The sequence below is a fragment of the Nycticebus coucang genome, chromosome 24 (assembly GCF_027406575.1).
Source record: "Nycticebus coucang isolate mNycCou1 chromosome 24, mNycCou1.pri, whole genome shotgun sequence".
In the NCBI taxonomy this organism is placed as follows: Eukaryota; Metazoa; Chordata; class Mammalia; order Primates; family Lorisidae; genus Nycticebus; species Nycticebus coucang.
In genome coordinates this window covers 7,752,307-7,768,449 of record NC_069803.1, presented here as the reverse complement: position 1 = coordinate 7,768,449, position 16,143 = coordinate 7,752,307, and positions in this window count along the sequence as shown.

The following is a 16,143-nucleotide window of genomic DNA, read 5'->3' as shown; positions in this document are numbered from 1 at the left end:
CATTGTTGTCTGTTTCAGCATGTCTTCAAGTTTTGTTTCAGTTCCAAGAAATGAACCAGAAAAAAATAGGATGCACCAAACTTGGGAGCTTCTACTTACACACTAGTGTGTGTGTGCGCGCGCGCGCATGCCCGCGTGTGTGTGTGTTGGCCAAGCGACTGGTTTAAATCATTACTTAAAAGATGAGCAGATTTTGGAAGCCTAATTCAACTTCTATTTCATGCAGTGCTCACTACTTGCCTTTTACTGATCCAATGAGTGCTTCTAGTTTAGAAATGGCTGTCACCGCAGCAGTGGATGGATTAACACCTTCTATATATTTCCCTCTTTAATAATGAGACGAAAATGCTCTGTGTAAATGTAAGTTATTAACAACCATTTGCAGGATTAAGAACTTCCTCAATATAGAATGATGCCAGATACGCTAATGGTTCTGAAGAAGCCATTATAGTTTATGGTGCCAGCGATCTGATGAGAGAATATAATAGGGACATCATCTCTACGACCCAGCGAAATATCATTTATACCTCCGATGAGGTGGAATAAAAGACATTAAACTTATGGGATATCTTAAGGTACAAAGAATAGTGAGAGAAGATTAGGTGACCTTGTGAATCGAGTCTGTCACTGTGTCCAGGGGCAGTAATGAAGAATAAGATGACAACAGTGTTCACTTATTTATGAAGTCTTTTCAAAATGTCTTGGAAGTTGTATGGATAATTAAATAAAATAATCATAAACTCTAATATGACAGAAACCACAGCATTAATAAGCATACAGAGTGCCTTCAAATCCCTGAACCAACAATCCAGCTATAATTTCTTTTTGTTTTGAATTCCACTGCAAAAAATAGTTCTTTACTCCTCCAATTCCTAGTCTCAGAAGATTAGATATGCAAACAGACATTTTGCATAATGTAAGTTTGAAGTTTATTTGTATATGAGTTTTGTGTGTGTTTATTAAACACCCTCTACATACTGATATTTGCAAGATTAAATCCACCCAGCAAATAGAATCCATGAAGGCATGGTGATGGGAGACTATTCGTCCTATCCCTGACTAAATTGCATTTACTTTCTCTCCTTAGCTTCCGCTAGCTTTCTGTTGCTACAAATGTTTTGTTGATTTCACTTTTGGGAATCATTTTTGCATTTCTCTTGATCTGTTTGAGCTGTATCTCAGCAGACACCAGAGGGGAATCAGAATCAATATATTTAAGCAGCAGCACTGATAGGGAAATTAGGTCTTAGTGTAAGGGAGAAACAATTTCGAAGAAACTAAAGAAAAGTAAATTTAGATAGAAAAATCGCTCGCATAGTTACATGTTTCCTACAGCATTTATATTTATTTCAATAGGAGCAGAAAATATATTCTGAAATGACCCAGCCGAGCAAATATTCTTTCTAAATAGGTTGGGTTCAGACTCATCCTTAATAGTGGGCAGGGATTAGAATCTAATATCTGTCAAATAGTGAGGGCAATGCTCTGCCTAATAATGTGATGTTATTGTCATCACCCTAATATTTGTGCCCGATAGTCTTCAAAACTTTATATTTTTACAGAAGATTATAAACATTTTCTGGTATATAAACTCATTAGAATCTCAAAATACCTGTGTGAGGTAAGAAGAGGTGATTATCTCTATCTTTCAAATGAGGATATTAGAATACAAAGATATTAAGCAAGTTGTCCATGGTCATACGTGTATGTTTGGTAAGTGGCAGAGAAGAAACCAGAAACCTAATTGTTTTCTGGAGCCCAAACTTGTTACTATTCTCTCATACTGCCTTTGACCACAGTGGATGGTTAAGAACTCGTTAAAGAGTCAGACGTTATTTGAGAATGTTGCCCCTCACCTGGGACACCTGAACTAGCCACTCTGGCCTTTTCTTAGTTGCTACAGAAGCTAATCCTTGGTCAATAAAAATATTCTGGAAACATTTTTGATTATTTTATAGAAAGGTGAAATTTAAGGGAGCTAATTTGTTGAAAAAAAATGTGATGCTCATTATGTGAGCCTATTCTACTATTTCTATACCCTCATAAATTTTTGTCAACCCAAATAACTTCCATGGCTGCTAGGGGAAGAAATACTAGCTATGTTCTCAGGGTCATTTTCCTACTAGGGATGCTGGTGACAACAGGGTGGGGATCTTGGTAGCAGAGAAAAGAATTGCTGCCTTGATAACATTAGTGCTGTAAAACGACCCTTCATCAGCGCACGTATACCTTACAGTCTCTGTGTGTTCATTCACACACACAGAGGCACGTTTGTGGGAGGACTGAGAGTTCCACCAGGCTCCCCTCTACAGAACTTTCAGCTTCTGTAGGTGAAGACACAGTGAAGCTTCCATGTACATAGGCAGGGCTGAGTAATGAGTTAAATACCTTTAATGGGCAGAGAACCACCATGGGAAGTGGCTAAAGATGAAAGCCTGTCAGAACAAAAAAAGGTGAGCCTGCCATTTGGTGTAAACCAAACCAGAATCTAAATCCATGTGTCTCTTAAACCCCATATTGCACATACCACATTACACATATTTCCTTAGCCACTAGGACAAACATGTGCAAGTTCTTCCTTTCTTATCCGTATTTCCTGTAGTTCTTACCATAGCAGGAGCCAGATCTATATTTCTCTCTCTCTCTTTCCCTCTTTCTCTCCTCTCCTCCCCTCTCACTTCTCCTCCTCCTCTTTCTCCCCTCTTAGATTTTTGATTTTAAAAATAGTTTTAGTTTTACACAAAAGTTGCAAAGATAGTTCAGAGAATTCTGGTGTACCTGTCACGTATTCTCCCCTACTGGTAACATCTTATCTTACTATGGTAAATTTGTCACAAATAAAAAACCCGCATTGGCACACTACCAGTAACTAAACATCAAACTTTATTCTGGCCTTATGGAATTTTCCATAATGTCATTTCTCTGTTCTAGGATACCATCCAGGGTGCAACATTGCATTTAGACATATAGTCTTTTTAGTTTTGTCTGATACATGACATTCCTTGTTTTTGATGACCTTGAGAGTTTTGATGGGGTAATGGCACAGTATTTAGTAGAATGTCCATCAGTTTGGGCTTATGGGATGTTTGTTTCATGATTATACATGGATTATGGGTTTTTAAATTGTCATTCTCATGACATGACATCAATGCTACGTGTTATCAATGTGACTTCTCGTTGATGATGTGGTAACATGAAGTAGCATGAAGGTCACTTTGAAACCTGCCCAAAATTGTTTTTCAGATTTCTACAATACAAAAGTACTTTTCTTCCCTTTCCACATTCCATTCTTTGTAGCAAATCACTAAGCCTAGCCCACACTCAAACCTGGTAAAGGAGCAGTTAACCTCTACTACTTAGGTATCATAGTATCTTCATAGATTAATCGGAATTGCTGCAGCAGGAAGAAATTTCTTTAGCATTTCTTGTTTTGAAATTCTTTTTTATTTATTTATTTTTTATTATTTTTTTTTATTGTTGGGGATTCATTGAGGGTACAATAAGCCAGGTTACAATGATTGCAATTGTTAGGTAAAGTCCCTCTTGCAATCATGTCTTGTCCCCATAAAGTGTGACACGCCCCTCCCTCCTTCCCTCTTTCTCCTCCCCCCCCATAACCATAATTGTCATTAATTGTCCTCATATCAAAATTGAGTACATAGGATTCATGCTTCTCCATTCTTGTGATGCTTTACTAAGAATAATGTCTTCCACGTCCATCCACGTTAATACAAAGGATGTAAAGTCTCCATTTTTTTTAATGGCTGAATAGTATTCCATGGTATATATATATATACCACAGCTTGTTAATCCATTCCTGGTTTGGTGGGCATTTAGGCTGTTTCCACATTTTGGCGATTGTAAATTGAGCTGCAATAAACAGTCTAGTAAAAGTGTCCTTATGATAAAAGGATTTTTTTCCTTCTGGGTAGCTGCCCAGTAATGGGATTGCAGGATCAAATGGGAGGTCTAGCTTGAGTGCTTTGAGGTTTCTCCATACTTCCTTCCAGAAAGGTTGTACTAGTTTGCAGTCCCACCAGCAGTGTAAAAGTGTTCCCTTCTCTCCACATCCACGCCAGCATCTGCAGTTTCTAGATTTTGTAATGTGGGCCATTCTCACTGGGATGAAATGATATCTCAGGGTTGTTTTGATTTGCATTTCTCTAATATATAGAGATGATGAACATTTTTTCATGTGTTTGTTAGCCATTCGTCTGTCATCTTTAGAGAAAGTTCTATTCATGTCTCTTGCCCATTGATATATGGGATTGTTGGCTTTTTTCATGTGGATTAATTTGAGTTCTCTATAGATCCTAGTTATCAAGCTTTTGTATGATTGAAAATATGCAAATATCCTTTCCCATTGTGTAGGTTGTCTCTTTGCTTTGGTATTGTCTCCTTACCTGTACAGAAGCTTTTCAGTTTAATGAAGTCCCATTTGTTTATTTTTGTTGTTGTTGCAATTGCCATGGCAGTCTTCTTCATGAAGTCTTTCCCCAGGCCAATATCTTCCAGTGTTTTTCCTATGCTTTCTTGGAGGATTTTTATTGTTTCATGCCTTAAATTTAGTCCTTTATCCATCTTGAATCAATTTTTGTGAGTGGGGAAAGGTGTGGATCCAGTTTCAGTCTTTTACATGTAGACATCCAGTTCTCCCAACACCATTTATTGAATAGGGAGTTTTCCCCCAAGGTATGTTCTTATTTGGTTTATCAAAGATTAGGTGGTTGTAAAATGTTAGTTTCATTTCTTGGTTTTCAATTCGATTCCAAGTGTCTATGTCTCTGTTTTTGTGCCAGTACCATGCTGTCTTGAGCACTATGGCTTTGTAGTACAGACTAAACTCTTCTTTGCTGATGCCCCAGCTTTATTTTTGTTACAAAGAACTGCCTTAGCTATATGGGGTTTTTTCCGGTTCCATACAAAACGCAGAATCATTTTCTCCAAATCTTGAAAGTACGATGTTGGTATTTTGATAGGAATGGCATTGAATAGGTAGATTGCTTTGGGAAGCATAGACATTTTAACAATGTTGATTATTCCCATCCATGAGCATGGTATGTTCTTCCATTCGTTAATATTCTCTGCTATTTCCTTTCTGAGGATTTCATAGTTTTCTTTATAGAGGTCCTTCACCTCCTTCATTAGGTATATTCCTAGGTATTTCATTTTCTTTGAAACTATGGTGAAGGGAGTTGTGTCCTTAATTAGCTTCTCATCTTCACTGTTATTGGTGTACACAAAGGCTACTGACTTGTGGACATTGATTTTATATCCTGAAACATTACTATATTTTTTGATGACTTCTAGGAGTCTTGTGGTTGAGTCTTTGGGGTTCTCTAAGTATAAGATCATGTCATCAGCAAAGAGGGAGAGTTTGACCTCCTCTGCTCCCATTTGGATTCCCTTTATTTCCCTGTCTTGCCAAATTATATTGGCTAGAACTTCCAGCACTACGTTGAATAGTAAAGGTGACAGAGGACAACCTTGTCTGGTTCCAGTTCTAAGAGGAAAAGCTTTCAGTTTTACTCCATTCAGTAAAATATTGGCTGAGGGTTTGTCATAGATAGCTTCAATCAGTTTTAGAAATGTGCCACCTCTGCCTATACTCTTCAGTGTTCTAATTAGAAAAGGATGGTGGATTTTATGAAATGCTTTTTCTGCATCTATTGAGAGGATCATGTGATCTTTATTTTTGCCTCTGTTAATATGGTGGATAACGTTTATGGACTTGCGTATGTTAAACCAGCCTTGCATCCCTGGGATGAAGCCTACTTGATCATGATGAATGACTTTTTTGATGATAAGCTGTAATCTATTGGCTAGGATTTTGTTGAGAATTTTTGCATCTATATTCATGAGTGAGATTGGTCTGAAATTCTCCTTTTTGTTTGGGTCTTTTCCTGGTTTTGGTATCAGGGTGATGTTTGCTTCATAGAATGTGTTGGGGAAGATTCCTTCTTGCTCAATTTTTTGGAATAATTTCTGCAGTACAGGAATGAGCTCTTCCTTGAAGGTTTGATAGAATTCTGGAGTGAAGCCATCTGGACCAGGGAATTTTTTGGTTGGAAGATTTTTTATTGTTTCTTTGATCTCAGTGCTTGAAATTGGTCTGTTCAGGAGCTCTATTTCTTCCTGGCTGAGTCTAGGGAGAGTGTGTCATTCCAAATATTGATCCATTTCCCTCACATTGTCAAATTTCTGGGCATAGAGTTTCTGGTAGTATTCAGAGATGATCTCTTGTATCTCTGTGGGATCAGTTGTTATTTCCCCTTTATCATTTCTGATTGAGGTTACTAGAGATTTTGCTTTTCTATTTCTAGTTAGTCTGGCCAATGGTTTATCTATTTGATTTATTTTTTCAAAAAACCAACTGCTTGTTTCATTAATTTTCTGAATGATTCTTTTGTTTTCAATTTCATTGATCTCTGATTTGATTTTGGAGATTTCTTTTCTTCTACGGAGTTTAGGCTTATTTTCTTGTTCTTTTTCCAATTCCATAAGATGGCTTGTGAGTTGGTTGATACTCTCTCTTTCAGTTTTTCGAATGTAGGCATCTAAAGAGATAAGTTTTCCTCTCAAAACTGCTTTTGCAGTATCCCACAGGTTTTGGTAGCTTGTGTTTCATTGTTGTTATGCTCAAGGAAGTTAATGATTTCCTGTTTTATTTCTTCCTTCACCCATCTGTTCTTCAACAGAAAATTGTTTAATTTCCATGCCTTTGGGTGGGGTCGAGCATTTTTTTAGAGTTCAGTTGCACCTTTAGTGCCTTATTGTCTGAGAAGATACAAGGTAAAATTTCAATTCTTTTGATTCTGTTGATATTTGTTTTGTGTCCCAGGATATGATCAATTTTGGAGAATGTTCCATGGGGTGATGAGAAGAATGTATATTCTTTTATCTTTGGGCTGGAATGTTCTATGTGCATCTATCAAGCACAGTTGTTCTAGGGTCTCATTTAAATCTCTTATATCCTTGTTTAATTTCTGTTTAGAGGATCTGTCCAGCTCTGTAAGAGGAGTGTTAAGGTCCCCTGTTATTATGGTATTATCAGATATCATATTGCTCAGACTGAGTAAGGTCTGTTTCAAGAATCTGGGAGCATTTAAATTGGGTGCATAGATATTTAGAACTGAAATGTCTTCTTGTTGTATTTTTCCCTTGACCAATATAAAGTGACCATCTTTGTCTTTTTTGACTTTAGTTGCTTTAAATCCACATGTATCTGAAAATAAGATTGCAACTCCTCTTTTCTTCTGAATTCCATTTGCCTGAAAAATTGTCTTCCAACCCTTGACTCGGAGCTTGAATTTGTCTTTTGAAGCCAGGTGTGTTTCTTGCAGACAGCAAATGGATGGCTTGTGTTTTTTAATCCAGTCAACCAATCTATGTCTCTTCAGTGGGGAATTCAAGCCATTGACATTTATTGAGATAATTGATAAGTGTGGTAGTATTCTATTCGTCTTATTTGGTGAGAGTCCATTGCTTAGTTTTATCTTTTGCATCAGTGTGGAGGTTAGGATCTGTCCTTTAATTTCTGAGTTCTTACTTTGCTGCTGATCCATTGTGGTGGTCAGTGTGCAGAACAGGTTGAAGTATTTCCTGTAGAGCTGGTCTTGTTGTGGCAAATTTCCTCAATGTTTGTATATCCATAAGTGATTTGATTTCTCCGTCAATTTTGAAGCTTAGCTTAGCAGGGTACAGAATTCTGGGCTGGAAATTGTACTGTTTAAGTAGATTAAAGGTAGATGACCATTGTCTTCTTGCTTGGAAAGTTTCATTAGAGAAGTCTGCGGTCACTCTGATGGATTTGCCCCTATAGGTCAACTGGCGCTTACTCCTGGCAGCTTGCAGAATCTTTTCTTTTGTCTTGACTTTGGACAGGTTCATCACAATGTGTCTTGGAGAAGCTCGGTTAGAGTTGAGGCAACCTGGGGTCCGATAGCCCTCTGAAAGCAGTGTGTCAGAATCTTTGGTGATATTTGGGAAATTTTCTTTTAGAATATTCTCTAGTATGGCTTCCATTCCTCTGGGGCATTCTTCTTCCCCTTCTGGAATTCCTATAACTCGTATGTTGGAACAATTCATAAAGTCCCATAATTCTGACAGTGAACGTTCTGCTTTCTCTCTCTTCTTTTCTGCCTCTTTTACTATCTGAGTTATCTCAAAAACTTTGTCTTCTACCTCTGAAATTCTTTCTTCTGCATGGTCTAACCTGTTGCTGATACTTTCCATTGCATCTTTAAGTTCCCTAATTGACTGTTTCAGTGCCTTCAGCTCTGCTATATCCTTTTTATATTCTTCATATCGGTCATTTCTTATTTGATTCTGTTTTTGGATTTCCTTTTGGTTATTTTCCACTTTATTAGCAGTTTCCTTCATTGTTTCCATCATTTCTATCATTGTTTTTAACATGTGTATTCTAAATTCCCTTTCTGTCATTCCTAACATTTCTTTATAAGTGGAATCCTCTGCAGTAGCTACCTCATGGTCCCTTGGCGGGGTTGTTCTGGACTGGTTCTTCATGTTGCCTGGAGTTTTCTGCTGATTCTTCCTCATGAGTGATTTCTCTTATCTGTTTCCTTGCCCTAATTTTCCTTTCACTTCCTCTTGCTCTTTACATTCTCATGCCTGTGAACTAAGGGTTACAGGACCAGAAGTGTGAGAAGGTTGAAGAGCAAAAAAGGGGACCGAGTGATAAGAAAAACAAAGAAAAATAGAGAAAGGAGAGGGGGTGGGTAAAAGGAATATTGACAAAAAGAAGAGAGGCACAGAAAGAGGGAGACAGAGCAATACAGGTGTATAGAAGGGTACTTTGATACAACCTTAAAAAAAAAAACCACCTTCTGGGGGTGCCCAGTTGGGTGGTTCCCTTGAGGTCAGCAGCTCTTTGCTAACCTGATCAGACACTGTACCCCACCTCCACCAAGTAGAGAGGAAAGACAAAAATGCTATAAATCAAACAAAAACAAGCAAACAGGAAACTTTATGGGATAAAATTGGGTGGAAAACCAAATAATAGCCGTAGAAACACTAACAAAAATGAAGTTCTAATTATTGAAATAGGCAGCAATGGGAAATTATAATTGAACTAGAAAAATTGAGAAAGAAAAAGGATCTTTATGGAAAAGGTTGAACTTAAAAAACAAAACAATATCAACAACATCAAAATAAACAAAAAAAAACCCAACCAAACCAAAAAAAAAAAAAACAAAAAAAACAAAAAACACAACCAAAAACAAAGCTGTATATATATGTTATTGAATATTGTCTGGGCAACACGTGGTCTTCTGAGGTATGAGATGTTAATCACAGTTCTGATACAACTGGAGGCTGCTAATTTCTCAAACCCCAGCAGGTAGACACCCTAAATCTCTCTTCAGCCCACTTAAAAGGCACTTTGAACTTGTTCACTTGCTGAGCAGAAGCTTTCCCAGGGAAGTGCTTGTCGCTGGAATCACTGCTGAAGTGGCTATCCACTTACCCTGTGTGCGAAAACTGGTCTCCCTCTGCCCCGGAGGGTTAGGGCTGCAAGGCGGCTCAGACCATGCCCTTAGGCTACTTGGTCGCTGGGTTACCAGCTCCCACCCAATTCTAGCTCTGCGACCCTGAGGGCAGAGCTTGCTGGGGCAGATCGCTCACAATGGCTCCCTGTGACCCAGAGCCAAACACTATTAGCTCCGTCTGGCTCAGCGGCTCAGACTGGGGCCCTAGACAAAGGCCAAAGTTCTCTGCACTCCTGCTCAGGCTCTCCCCAAGGCAGTTCAACTGAGTGCCAAGTCCAAAGATACCAAAACAGTTCACAGGTAAGGCCTTTCTGGTTTGCAGTCTTGCTGCTACTGAACTTACAGTTGCGGGCGGGTTTAGACGGATTGAACACACGTGACCACTTGCCGGTTTTCACTGTTTTAGTCCTCCTCTTGGGGTCCAGAAGTTTCTCGCTGACTCCCTGTATCCTCGCAGCGGTGATGATAGGCAGATCCCACCAGCCAGAGATGCCTGGAGTCCTATCTCCCCAGACTCACGGTGCCCAGATGCAAGGAAGCTGTTACTCGGCTGCCATCTTGCTCCGCCCTCTCTTGTTTTGAAATTCTACTGATGAAAATTCCTCTCAGTTTTTATTTAACTGAAAATGTCCTTTTTTTTTTTGCTTTATTTTTGAAAAATGTTTTTGGTCAACATAGAATTCTAAGTTGACAGTATTTCTGTTTGCTTACAGTATTTTAGGTATTTCATTTGATTTCATTCTGGCTTGCAATGATAAATTAACAGTTATACTTATCTCTGTTCCCCTCCAATGAAAGGCTGCTTCAAAGTTTTCTCGTTATATTTAGATTTTAACAATTTGACGCTATGTGGGTAGGTGTGGTTTCATTTATATTTGTTTGGATCAATTTCCTTTGAGCTGTGTGGATTTGATAATTATAATTAAATTTAGGAAATTTTTGATCATTATTTCTTCAAGTGTATTTTTTATTCCATTTTCTCTCCCTACTTGATGTAGTTCCTTTGGTGACCAGGGATTTATTTTGTTGTTGTTTTCAATGGTGGTGGTGATGTGTACATTTTATTTCCATATGCTTTAATTTGTATTTTTTCATTTGACTTGTGTTTAAATTTACTTACATTTTCTATTACAGTGTTCACTTGGCTGTTAAGCTCATTTTACTGTTGATACTGATTTTTTCCCCTTTTAGAGTTTCTTTCTTTTTTTTTAAATAACTAGTATTCCTATGTTGTGATTACTTACATATTTGCCAATTATGTCCATGTTTTCATTTAAGGTGTTAGATATATTTTAAATAGCTCTTTTAAAGTCTTCACATGCTGGTGGTGCCCATAGCTTAGTAGTTACAGCATCAGCCACATACACCCAGGCTGGTGGGTTTTAACCCAGCCTGGGCCAACTAAAAAAAACAACAATGACAACTGCAACAATAACAACACCACCAACAACAACAAATAGCTGAGCATTGTGACCTGTAGTCCCAACTACTGGTCCCAAATGGGCACCTGTAGTCCCAACTCCTTTGGAAACTGAGGCAAGAGAATCACTTAAGCCCAAGAGTTTGAGGTTGCTGTGAGCTGTGATACCCCAGCACTCTACCCAGGGCAATAGCTTGAGACTCTGTCTCAAAACAAAAAAAAATTAAATAAAATAAATCAAACAAAGTCTTCACATGCTAATTTCCATGTACATGTCATCTTTATGTCTGTTCATAAGTCTGTTTTTTCTTTTCTCTTGTTTATAGGTCACTTTTTCTTCCTTTTATATCTCATAGCTTTTTGTTTGTTTGTTTTTTAATTTAGGAAGCACACCAAGAATGTTGTATTCTTGAGGGTGGATTGTCAATCTTACTGTGATTCTGTCAAAGTTTGGTTTTAGGTTTTGTTGATCTAGTAGCTTTCATCATCAAATGAGGTTTTTTAAAAATTACAATAAAAATGACAGTATGGTTATTGAGGTCTTTTCACTTTGGTCAGAAATTTTGTGTCTCCCAATGCTGTGTTACCTCCAAAATTTTCTTTTCTTTTTTTTTTTTTCCTAAATTTTCTTTTGGGTCTCAAATTCTCAATAGTTGTTCTTTGAAGGGTTTTCACATTACTGCCCTACATTTATACAGCTTTGTATTTGGAAAAATGGGCAAGGGTAGTCCTCTTTTGATTTCTGGAGCTCCTCATCTATGTAGCTACCTCCTTTCTCTCTTTCTTTCTTTTTTTTTTTTTTTTTTGCAGTTTTTGGCCGGGGCTGGGTTCAAACCTGCCACCTCCAGCATATGGGGCCGGCGCCCTACTCCTTTGAGCACAGGCACCGCCCGGTACCTCCTTTCTCTGATGCCCTTCCCACAGACAACACCCTTCCCTTCCACCTAACAAGACTGCTCTTCCTATGTTCACTCCACTCTTCTGCGCTGCAACTGGGATGCTGATGTCAGGCAGAAAATTATGGTGAATTTGGTGTTTATGTCATAGATTTTCCTTATCTCAAAGACAACATTCCTGTCTTTTATGTTTTCCATTATGTTAGAATAATTGCTTTGTATATTTTGTCCATATATTTCATGCTTTTTTATGGTAGGGATTTTTGTAATTTGTTTGTTTTTTCTTTTCCTTTTACTTCTCTTATAACCATGACCTGGATGTTCCAAGCACTTTCGTGGCAGAGAGAGTAATATTTGGTCCAAACACGTGGGACCAGAACAGGACAGAGTTGGCACATGACTCTTTTATTCTAAGTAGTTGTGAGAACATGAACATGCCCTAACCTCCCCAGACTTAAGTTTTTATTCCAACTAATACACATATGTTAAGAAATAAACCTTTTTTCTCTTTTTGTCCAGCAGTTAACGTCTGTGAAAGCACTTTTACATAGTAAAAACGGGATCTACAAAATGCAAAGTTATGGTTAAATTGGGTGGTTTTGATATATGAGTTAGGAGTCATCAAAAAGCATCAACATACATCCCTTCATAGATGTTAATGATCCCTAAAAGTCCCATTATTTGACTCTTTTATTTAAAATATTGACTTTTGGGAGCCTCAATTAGAATGTAAGAAAAAATAGTTTATGTGACCAGTTTTATTCCCTAAATAGTCAACTAAGGGTAATAAAATATAGAAAGGTGAGAGAGAAGGCCTCCTCCAGGACCGATGACTTCATGAAGAAACAGAGGCATAACTGATGTTATAATTGCACCAAACTAAAAAGAAAACAAGCAAACAACTTTAGAAAGACACTGGCATAATTTTTCCAGAAAAGGCATGCCCTAAGAGAAACATTAAAGGAACTTCTCTAAGGAAATAGAAGGAAAATAATACCAGAAGAAACCCTAGATCCAAACCAAGAACAGTGCTGGAAAGTCCACAGGCACGAGAACTTAAAGAGCGAGAGGAAGTGAAAGGAAAATTAGGGCAAGGAAACAGATAAAAGAAATCACCCATGAGGAAGAATCAGCAGAAAACTCCAGGCAACATGAAGAACCAGTCCAGAACAACCCCGCCAAGGGACCATGGGGTAGCTACTGTAGAGGATTCCACCTATACAGAAATGTTAGGAATGACAGAAAGGGAATTTAGAATACACATGTTGAAAACAATGAAAGAAATGATGGAAACAATGAAGGAAACTGCTAATAAAGTGGAAAATAAACAAAAGGAAATCCAAAAACAGAATCAAATCAGAGATGAACGATATGAAGAATATAAAAAGGATATAGCAGAGCTGAAAGAACTGAAACAGTCAATCAGGGAACTTAAAGATGCAATGGAAAGTATCAGCAACAGGTTAGACCATGCAGAAGAAAGAATTTCAGAGGTAGAAGACAAAGTTCTTGAGGTAACTCAGATAGTAAAAGAGGCAGAAAAGAAGAGAGAGAAAGCAGAACGTTCACTGTCAGAATTATGGGACTTTATGAATTGTTCCAACATACGAGTTATAGGAATTCCAGAAGGGGAAGAAGAATGCCCCAGAGGAATGGAAGCCATACTAGAGAATATTCTAAAAGAAAATTTCCCAAATATCACCAAAGATTCTGACACACTGCTTTCAGAGGGCTATCGGACCCCAGGTTGCCTCAACTCTAACCGAGCTTCTCCAAGACACATTGTGATGAACCTGTCCAAAGTCAAGACAAAAGAAAAGATTCTGCAAGCTGCCAGGAGTAAGCGCCAGTTGACCTATAGGGGCAAATCCATCAGAGTGACCGCAGACTTCTCTAATGAAACTTTCCAAGCAAGAAGACAATGGTCATCTACCTTTAATCTACTTAAACAGTACAATTTCCAGCCCAGAATTCTGTACCCTGCTAAGCTAAGCTTCAAAATTGACGGAGAAATCAAATCACTTATGGATATACAAACATTGAGGAAATTTGCCACAACAAGACCAGCTCTACAGGAAATACTTCAACCTGTTCTGCACACTGACCACCACAATGGATCAGCAGCAAAGTAAGAACTCAGAAATTAAAGGACAGATCCTAACCTCCACACTGATGCAAAAGATAAAACTAAGCAATGGACTCTCACCAAATAAGACGAATAGAATACTACCACACTTATCAATTATCTCAATAAATGTCAATGGCTTGAATTCCCCACTGAAGAGACATAGATTGGTTGACTGGATTAAAAAACACAAGCCATCCATTTGCTGTCTGCAAGAAACACACCTGGCTTCAAAAGACAAATTCAAGCTCCGAGTCAAGGGTTGGAAGACAATTTTTCAGGCAAATGGAATTCAGAAGAAAAGAGGAGTTGCAATCTTATTTTCAGATACATGTGGATTTAAAGCAACTAAAGTCAAAAAAGACAAAGATGGTCACTTTATATTGGTCAAGGGAAAAATACAACAAGAAGACATTTCAGTTCTAAATATCTATGCACCCAATTTAAATGCTCCCAGATTCTTGAAACAGACCTTACTCAGTCTGAGCAATATGATATCTGATAATACCATAATAACAGGGGACCTTAACACTCCTCTTACAGAGCTGGACAGATCCTCTAAACAGAAATTAAACAAGGATATAAGAGACTTAAATGAGACCCTAGAACAACTGTGGTTGATAGACGCATATAGAACACTCCATCCCAAAAATAAAGAATATACATTCTTCTCATCACCCCATGGAACATTCTCCAAAATTGATCATATCCTGGGACACAAAACAAATATCAACAGAATCAAAAGAATTGAAATTTTACCTTGTATCTTCTCAGACAATAAGGCACTAAAGGTGGAACTCAACTCTAACAAAAATGCTCGACCTCACCCAAAGGCATGGAAATTAAACAATCTTCTGTTGAATAACAGATGGGTGAAGGAAGAAATAAAACAGGAAATCATTAACTTCCTTGAGCATAACAACAATGAAAACACAAGCTACCAAAACCTGTGGGATACTGCAAAAGCAGTTTTGAGAGGAAAATTCATCTCTTTAGATGCCTACATTCGAAAAACAGAAAGAGAGCACATCAACAATCTCACAAGAGATCTTATGGAATTGGAAAAAGAAGAACAATCTAAGCCTAAACTCCGTAGAAGAAAAGAAATCTCCAAAATCAAATCAGAGATCAATGAAATTGAAAACAAAAGAATCATTCAGAAAATTAATGAAACAAGCAGTTGGTTTTTTGAAAAAATAAATAAAATAGATAAACCATTGTCCAGACTAACGAGGAATAGAAAAGTAAAATCTCTAGTAACCTCAATCAGAAATGATAAAAGGGAAATAACAACTGATCCCACAGAGATACAAGAGATCATCTCTGAATACTACCAGGAACTCTATGCCCAGAAATTTGACAATGTGAAAGAGATGGATCAATATTTGGAGTCACACCCTCTCCCTAGACTCAGCCAGGAAGAAATAGAGCCCCTGAACAGACCAATTTCAAGCACTGAGATCAAAGAAACAATAAAAAAGCTTCCAACCAAAAAATGCCCTGGTCCAGATGGCTTCACTCCAGAATTCTATCAAACCTTCAAGGAAGAGCTCATTCCTGTACTGCAGAAATTATTCCAAAAATTGAGCAAGAAGGAATCTTCCCCAACACATTCTATGAAGCAAACATCACCCTGATACCAAAACCCAAAACAAAAGGAATAGACCCAAAACAATAAGGAGAATTTCAGACCAATCTCACTCATGAACATAGACGCAAAAATTCTCAACAAAATCCTAGCCAATAGATTACAGCTTATCATCAAAAAAGTCATTCATCATGATCAAGTAGGCTTCATCCCAGGGATGCAAGGCTGGTTTAACATACGCAAGTCTATAAACGTTATCCACCATATTAACAGAGGCAAAAATAAAGATCACATGATCATCTCAATAGATGCAGAAATAGCATTTGATAAAATCCAGCATCCTTTTCTAATTAGAACAATGAAGAGTATAGGCATAGGTGGCACATTTCTAAAACTGATTGAAGCTATCTATGACAAACCCACAGCCAATATTTTACTGAATGGAGTAAAACTGAAAGCTTTTCCTCTTAGAACTGGAACCAGACAAGGTTGTCCTCTGTCACCTTTACTATTCAACGTAGCGCTGGAAGTTCTAGCCAATACAATTAGGCAAGACAAGGAAATAAAGGCAATCCAAATGGGAGCAGAGGAGGTCAAACTCTCCCTCT